Below are 7,926 nucleotides of genomic sequence, written 5' to 3'. Positions count from 1 at the left end.
ATGAAGATTTAATACAATTGATTTGTGTGTACCATTAGTGCCAATAACACACTTAATACGAAGTGTCTCCAAACATTTTGCATTGAGTGCTGCCTGCAAGATAAAGCCCAGGGGAAGCTTTTAAGGTGAGATTTGAAGAGCTGTGATGAATCAACGGCTCAGAGGGAGGGAACCCGGCTGGGAGCTGGGGTGGTGCCAGTGAGAGTACGACTTCCAGCTGGGGATGTAATGGAGAAAGGGAGCCAGGGAGATTGGGGGTCCCATTGAGCATGCTGCAATGACAATGGAGCTCACTGAGGATAAGTGGAAAGAATGGTTAGGAAAATGAAGGCTGTGCATGTACGTGCATTCAAGAGACTTGGCTGTTTCTTTGGGGGAGAGGGAAGGTGAGGAAAGGGAGATTTGGAAAAGAAGAGGCAACATTCAAGAAGAATCATGGTCCAAGTTGTGTTCAAATAGTAAAAGAATCATTTGTGTATGTGTGTTTCTGATTGGCTGCTCTCTTTCGACAAATCATCTTCTCATTTAATGTTTATAAAGAGCTTCCACGAAGGCAGGGAAACTGTTTACGTTCTCACCAGTATATTGGGAAGGCATTTGTAGGTATGGCATTGTGCAGAGTATTTTGCTCATGGTACTTTTATGAAAAAATACATTAACACTGGAATAATTAGTAAGAACCAGAAAAACTCTCTTCAGATATGTAACATATGAAAATCTCAAAGTTCCTTGGGTATGACTACCTGTTTACACAAGGGCTGCTGAGCCATTATCAGTCTGTTTTATTATTAGGGAAACGGAGGCCAGGAGCCTAACTGGAAGTAGGAAAGAATTGTTTATAGAACCTGAGGGAAGGAACTCAGTCAGTGTTTCTTGGGCCTGTGGAATTATTCTTTTAGCCTGGCCCTGATCTAACTACTACTTAAAACTCCTCGGGCCAGTTAAGCGACATCCCCCTCCAACCTTCTGATCCCTCCTTTCTTTCCTAACAGCTGGATCATGGTTATATGCCTACAAAACCACTGTAGATCATTAAACTGAATTAGGAGAAAAGACCAGACATTGCAAAGTCTATCCAGTATCTTATATTATCAGCCTGCATTGATGATAACACAGATGATAAAGTGGACAACCTTTCATCAGGTAGAACAATTATCCCTTTCTAGAACCCTCTGATTCTATTAGACAGACGGCTGCTAGGGCTGCCATAACAAAGTTACGTAACAAAGTGCCATAACAGACTGGGTGGCCTAAACAATAGGTATTTATTGTCTCCAAGTTCTAGAGGCTAGAAGTCCAAGACCAAGGTGTTGGCAAGGTTGGTTCCTTCTGAGGGCTGTGATGGGGAATAGTTCCATGCTTCTTCCTGATGCTCTGCTGGCGGTCTTTGGTGTTCCTTGTTCACTCTGATCTCTTCCTTTATCTTCACATGGCATTCTCCCTGTATGAATGTCTTCAAATTTCCCATATATATATATATTTTTTAACATTTATTCATTTTTGAAAGGCAGAGAGAGACAGAGCACAAATTGGGGTGGGGGGGTGCAGAGAGAGAGGGAGAGACACAGAAACAGAAGCAAGCTCCAGGCTCTGAGCTGTCAGCACAGAGCCTGATGCAGGGCTCGAACTCACAGACTGCGAGATCATGACCTGAGCCGAAGTTGGCCGCTTAACCGACTGAACCACCCAGGCACCCCTCAAATTTCCCATTTTTATAAGGACACTGGTAACATTGGATTGGACCTACTGTAATGACCTCATTATAACCTGATTAACCCTATAACGATTCTATCTTCAAATACAGTCACTAGGGGTTAGCACCTCAGCATAAGAATTTTGGGGGTGCACAGGGGTGCCTGGGCAGCTCAGTTGGTTAAGCGTCCGACTCTTGGTTTTAGCTCAGGTCATGATCTCAAGGTTCGTGAGTTCAGGCCCCCATCGGGCTCTGCGCTGACAGCTCTCTCCCTCTCTCTCTGCCTTTCCTCCACTCACATGTGCATGTACTGTCTTTCTCAAAATAAATAATAAATAAACTTTAAAAAAAAGAATTTTGGGGGGTGCACAATTCAACAGCTGCCAGCTGCCAGACACTGGACTATGAAGTTAAAGGGGAAGGATGGTACAAAGATGAGTAAGGTGTATGGTCCCTGAACTCATATACTCACAATTCAGTAGAGAGATAATCGGTTGATGTGCAAATGAGGGCAAATTAAAAAAAAAGAATTTATAGTTAAGTGCAGCCACAGTGAGCCTGAGGGGCTGAGAAACCCAAGTCATTTGTTTCTGGAGAGGGGAGGAAAGAGGGCAGTGATCCAGGCCTCTACTTAAATTCCTCCTTTATTCGTGGGCCTGAGGGGAGTATGTCCCCCACATGTTGATGTGGGTGCCCTGCCGGGGGTGAGCCTAGCAGGGGCATGGATTCTCATCACCTCACCGTCAGGTGGCAGGTGATCCTCTGGTTCTGTGACTAAAGTGGGTCGGAGGGCAGAGCACTTGATGTTTGGGATCGGGAGGAAAGGGGAACACTGAGGGCTGGCACCTATAGGGTGGGAGTTCTGTCTCCAGCCTAGGTGCTTTAGGAACCCATGGGGACCCAGTGCTGGGACGGGGGGAGGGGTCCCCTCAGCCCTCCTCAGCTTCACAGCCTCTGGAGAAAAGTAGGCCCAGGAGGTCTCTTCAGAAGTCTTCCCCATTCCCTAATGAAAGTTCTTCCTGCTGGAGGCCATCCACTGCCTCCCTCTCCCTTCTCCTCAGTGAAAGTGGAGAACAGTGAACTGCCTATGGGAACCACCCTACAACCTTGTTGAGAATTGGATCCTTTATGGACTATTACCAAATTTCAAAAATTTGTGGTTCAACAATTCTTTGGAAGAGCATTTGAGTTCATTCTGGAGGGAAAGAAAAAAAGGTAGGAGCAGGAAAGTAGGGAAAGGACAGAAAAGAAATTCGTTGGAAGTGCAGGAAGCCCCATGGAGGAGGGGGAGGGAGGACAAGGGATTTCTGTCAGGGCAACAGAAGCCAGACCCCGGGCTTTTATTCTTTTCTTGCTCAAATCCGTCCCTCACACCCCTTGTCAGAGTTACGTCTCCAAAGCACGGACTGACCCCCCCCCCCCCAATAAAAAATTTTGTTACTGTTCCTCATCATCTCTAGAATAAAGTCCAGACTCCTTGGTATGTCACACAAGAGCCTCTATGGCCTGGCTTTTGCCTGCCTCTCAGACCTCCCTGGCCCCTACCTCCATCCCTGTTTCACAGAATTTCTTTCCGTTCCTAGAAGAAGTCATGCTGTTTCACACCCTAGAACCTTGTAAATGCTGTTTTCTCTGCAGAATCTTTCAGGCTTCCACGCTTGCTCCTCATTCGAATATGTCACCTCCTTCGCAAAAGCTTTCTCTGAACGCCAGGCAAGAATAGTCCCACATCTACCCTTCTCTCAGTTCCCACAGCCTTGTTGCTCATCATAGTACAATACAAATAATATTATATTATAATTATATATGTCTCATCCGTCTCTCCCTCCAGACTGTGAGCTATTGTAGGAGAGCTTTGTTTTACTCACCTTGGAGGCCCCAGCCTTCAGCACATGGCCTGGCATGTAGCTTGCACAGTAAGCCTCTGCCAAATGAATGCATATTGGTAAGGCTTAGGAAAGAGAAGGGAAGACAGGAAAAAGCAAGTGAGAAAGGCAGAAAGACTAGGTGAAGGGAAGGAAAAGACAGGAGAGAAAAAGCAGAAGCATTGTGATTCTTCACGACTCTTAAGAACCGCTCCCCTCTCCCCCCCCCCCAATCACCTCCCCACTCACTTCAGTTCACTAGTTCATTATGGCATTACAGAGCTAGCCACTAGGCACTACTCTGGGAACCATGGATATGGAAATGAAAAACATAGGATCTGTCCTCAAGAAGCCCCCAGTTTAGGTGGTGTTGGGGGGAGGGATGCAAAGAGAAGGTAACCGGTAAAAGGACAACCAATGAGCAAGTCAGTGTTTACCACGCGGTACCGTGGGGGAGAGGCAGAGGGCGTGACTCACCAAGTCTGCAGGAGTGGAGGCATTCTGACAATCCAGTGGGTCTGCTGAACAAGAATAATGAGTGGAAAGCAAGGAAACAAAGGAAGGGGGCTACTGATGTTTAATTTGTAAAGGAAAGTCTTTAAAATTCAGTGCTTTCAGTTTTTATTTTTACATCTGAAACTGGCGGGACTGGCAGTGTTTCTTGAGGTATAGACCTTCTGGTCCTCTTCAGCATATTGTACAAAACTGATGGAGGTATTTGAGGTTGCCCAGGGAATATAGGATTCAACCACCTGAGCAGTGTCTTTCAGTTTGATATTGATGCTTAATCAGGAGGAGAAGGTTTATAATTTACGTTGGGGACTTTCCTTCTTTTCTCCTGGATTCGTTTGGGTTTTCGTGACTGAAGCAACAAACCACTCACTCAAAGCCAGGTCTGTATCTCTCCAGTGCGTGTCGGACCCTGGAGATTCAAAGTGAGATGCCCATGCTCCCTGTGTAGAGAGTGGCACTAAGAGCTCATATCACGCTGCATGTGCAAGGATTGGAGACCTTAAGTCGTCATGGTTTTCTTTTAGGTTCTCTTTTCTGAGTCTGTTTTGTTTGACTGTAGTTGTTTCTGACATTCTGAAAAGAAGTGCTAAACCGATAAAAGACAACATCATTATCCCCCCATCTTTCCGTGTGGTGGATAACAAGACCTACCCCTTCTCTTCCAGTGCATATCAATGTGATGAATATGGGAAAAAAAAATGTAAGTGTCCGAGTCCCTTTCTTTTTCAGTCTCTCCCTCTCTTTTTTCCCTTCCTTCCTTCTTTCCTTTTTTAAGCGCTGCCCTTTTCAAAACAAGGGGAGATTCAGCATAGTTCCCGTGCCCCAGTGATCCAGTGGTGTCACATCACTATGGCAATTGCTGCCCAGGGCAGGAATGCTGAGCAGCTGTAATCGTGCAACGCCTTATTGCTGGTGCATGTCAATCAGAACCTATGAATTGAGAAAAATTTGCTCTGTTCATTCTGTTAAATGATGTATCCAATTAAACCTGTTAGAATTCATGATCTTCAGTCAAGGTTAAATGAAAGTAGTTACTCCTGTCAGCTAGGTGATTAAATGCTGCCTACATCAGGCACATTTATGTGCAAAATTAAAATTTTGGTATAAAGCATGAATCTTTATGCATGCCAGTTAATTATCTTGCAGTTCCTCCACTTATTAAATGCCCACTGCATTTCTTCTTAATCATCAGCTTCCTTTCAAAACTTATTTCCTACTTCACATTACAGCACATTTCAGTGTTTAAATGAAATGCCTTACCAATGAAAACTTTCTCTTTTTGAGGGCTTGGCTTGTCCTATGCTACTGAAAATAATCATTATTAACATTTCCTCATTATTATGTACAAGTATTTCTAGAAGCCAGGTTGACTAGTGCGAAGGCATTCTGGAAGTGATCCCTGTTCAGGCTCCACTAAGGCTTGGTTCTAACCTGGGGATCAGCTTCCTGCACACCCCCTTACCTCAGCCACTGCAGGCTGCCAGTGTGCAAAGCCTCTTGCTGGTTGTAGGGTACTATTTCTTTTTCTTTTCTGATCTACTTTGAGTAGATGCTAAATGAGCACAAAGGTGATGATGAAATCATTTACTACAATACATCAAAAGGACATTAGAATTAGAGGGGGGGGGTTGGAAATACTGCTTCTTCCTTTTTAAAAAATAAAACAAAGGCTTAACCACTTCAGGTCTCGGGCATACACAAATGTTGCCTCTTCCGTTGGGTTTTAAAATGAACGAAAAGTACAAAGTGGTAATGACACAATTCCATGGTACCCGTGGTTCCCAGACACAGCATTACAGAAGCAGTGGGATGCCACAGAAGCACGCCATCAAATACTTCTCTTAGAAGTGTTTCATACTATAGAATCCACCTTTTTGGACCTTTTTATTTTTCCTAAGAAAAATTCAACGATGTTTGCACAGAATTAAAAATTTTGCAACAAACATTCTCCTACGTATGCTCCTATTTCAGACACACTTCTCTTTTTACCAGGCAGATGGTACCCTTACAAATTTTTTAAACTTAAAAATAAATTCCTACTATTTAACTGAGTTACAGCTAATGATACCAACAAAGCCAACATTACTGAAATCAGTTTCCTTTCTATTTAATTTTCTGTGTCGTGTTTCATAGTTTTACAATCTTTCCTAACCACAAAGCATTCAAGAACCACAAGGAAAATATCCTTAAAGATGAAAAGTAGAAGCCCTCCATTTAGTTGTTGCAAATGTTTAAATAAAAATACTTCCCATCCTGGAAGTTATGAAATATTCCTCTTAACTGAACTTGAAAGGGGCTGATTTCCATGAGAATGAAAATAGATTTATTAACAAATGAAATGGAAGAAATGTTTTTCACCGAATAATATTAATGAATTAACCAGTGGTTGGTGACGCTGAGCAGCCCCTACATGGGAATGTGTTGGAAACTCATTTTCACTGCAAACGCGCCCTCAGACACACCCCACATCAGTAACGATGCCCTGTTATCCTTGATTTTATAGCCCTCAAGAATACACACCAATATGCAATGTCAGTTTTTTTTAATGGAGCTCTGGTGCCAGTCTGTTGAAGAAATGATGAGCCTTGGACTCCACCGAGTGTAGGTCCCTCCATCTGTTTCAAAGCCCAGCCTCACATAGTGATGTGGGTGGGTGGGCCTTGAGGGTAGGGAGTGGGCCCATCCATGTGGCAGAGGTGGTTACCAGGCCTCTGAGCGCTGGGTCACCTTGGGCCCCTCCAGTGACTGCAAAGCTGATCCCAGCCTTCAGAGAATGACACGGTAGATGAGGGCTCCTCACCCTGTTAACCCCCTTGCCTCAGATCCTAATTGACTGGTCATCTGTTCTTCAGTAGCTGCTCAGATCCCTTGGTCCTTCGCCATCATTGGATCCACTGCTTGGTTAGTGCTCAGCCATCCTCAGAGAGAAGGCAGGGGAGACCGTTAGAGTTGAAGTCGGCTTGAGTCAGGTAGGGGGTACTGAAGAGACCAGCTTATAAGGGCTTTGTAAACATAATCGAGATGTAAAGGGCTAGAGAATCTTGCATCTAAGATGCATTTCAGAGAGGATCATGCACATAGTTGAAAGAGATCTATTGCTATACCCCCTCGGGGTGGGCAAAAGGTTTGGAGAGCCCCCCTCTCCAAACAAGCAAGGAGCATGCTTGAGCAACAATAGTAACCGAAGTGCCAGCTAAGAAGGGGAGGACCAGCTCAATTTGGGCTTTAGTTTTATGCAGAGGGCTGTCACCTGTGTCCTCTTACCCTCTTCTGCCGTTTGCTGCTCATCTTGTTTCCACTAGATGAATGCTGAAGATTCGTTAAAGGACATTGATGGAAAGTGGCCCCCGGTGATTACCCAGGGCACCCACGGGTCTCATTCTGGCTCTGAGGAGGCTGTTAGGTGGGATGCCAGGAAAGAAAGGTGTAAGCTGGAGCTCTCCCGAGTTCTGTCTTGAGGGCTTAGAGGCTGTGAGAGAACACACAGCACCATTAGGCAGAAACAAAGCTTGAGGATGAAGCAGACAGCAGGTGAGCAGCAGAGTAAGCAAATCTCTGTTTGAGTTAATTCTTACAAACTGGTCTCTTTTTGTATGGCCATGTGTGTGTTTTGTGGGTTAGATGTCAGAAAAGCAGCATCTTTCCTGGGACCCTTTTCTTTTCTTTCTTTCTCTCTTTTTTAAAAAATCATTTAGAAACAGGAACAATTTTCTGTTCAAACGGTCGCTGTCCCTAAGTGGCTTAAAAACTCCCAGTGGGAAGGACAACAGCCCTCTCAGAGGCAGAGTGGCCTCTGTCTGTGAGAAATATTCACCTACAGGGATGCTTTTCTGGCTGGCTTTATCGCTAGCTTTG

The 7,926-nt window shown here is 44.6% G+C and overlaps 1 long non-coding RNA gene across 1 annotated transcript; it reads right to left on the bottom strand.

The window, feature by feature from the left end:
- Positions 1-1,246: 1,246 nt before the first annotated feature.
- Positions 1,247-3,945, bottom strand: LOC109273167 (uncharacterized). Its single transcript, XR_002082881.2, has 3 exons — positions 3,808-3,945; positions 3,562-3,617; positions 1,247-1,453 (listed from the first exon to the last, which is right to left on the bottom strand). It is a non-coding gene; the product is annotated as an uncharacterized LOC109273167 (long non-coding RNA).
- Positions 3,946-7,926: the final 3,981 nt, after the last annotated feature.

The sequence above is a fragment of the Panthera pardus genome, unplaced genomic scaffold (genome assembly GCF_024362965.1).
Source record: "Panthera pardus isolate Hobbes unplaced genomic scaffold, ASM2436296v1 HiC_scaffold_10, whole genome shotgun sequence".
NCBI classification, from domain to species: domain Eukaryota; kingdom Metazoa; phylum Chordata; class Mammalia; order Carnivora; family Felidae; genus Panthera; species Panthera pardus.
The sequence above is the reverse complement of the archived record's forward strand: the minus strand, read 5'-3'. Positions and strand labels throughout refer to the sequence as shown.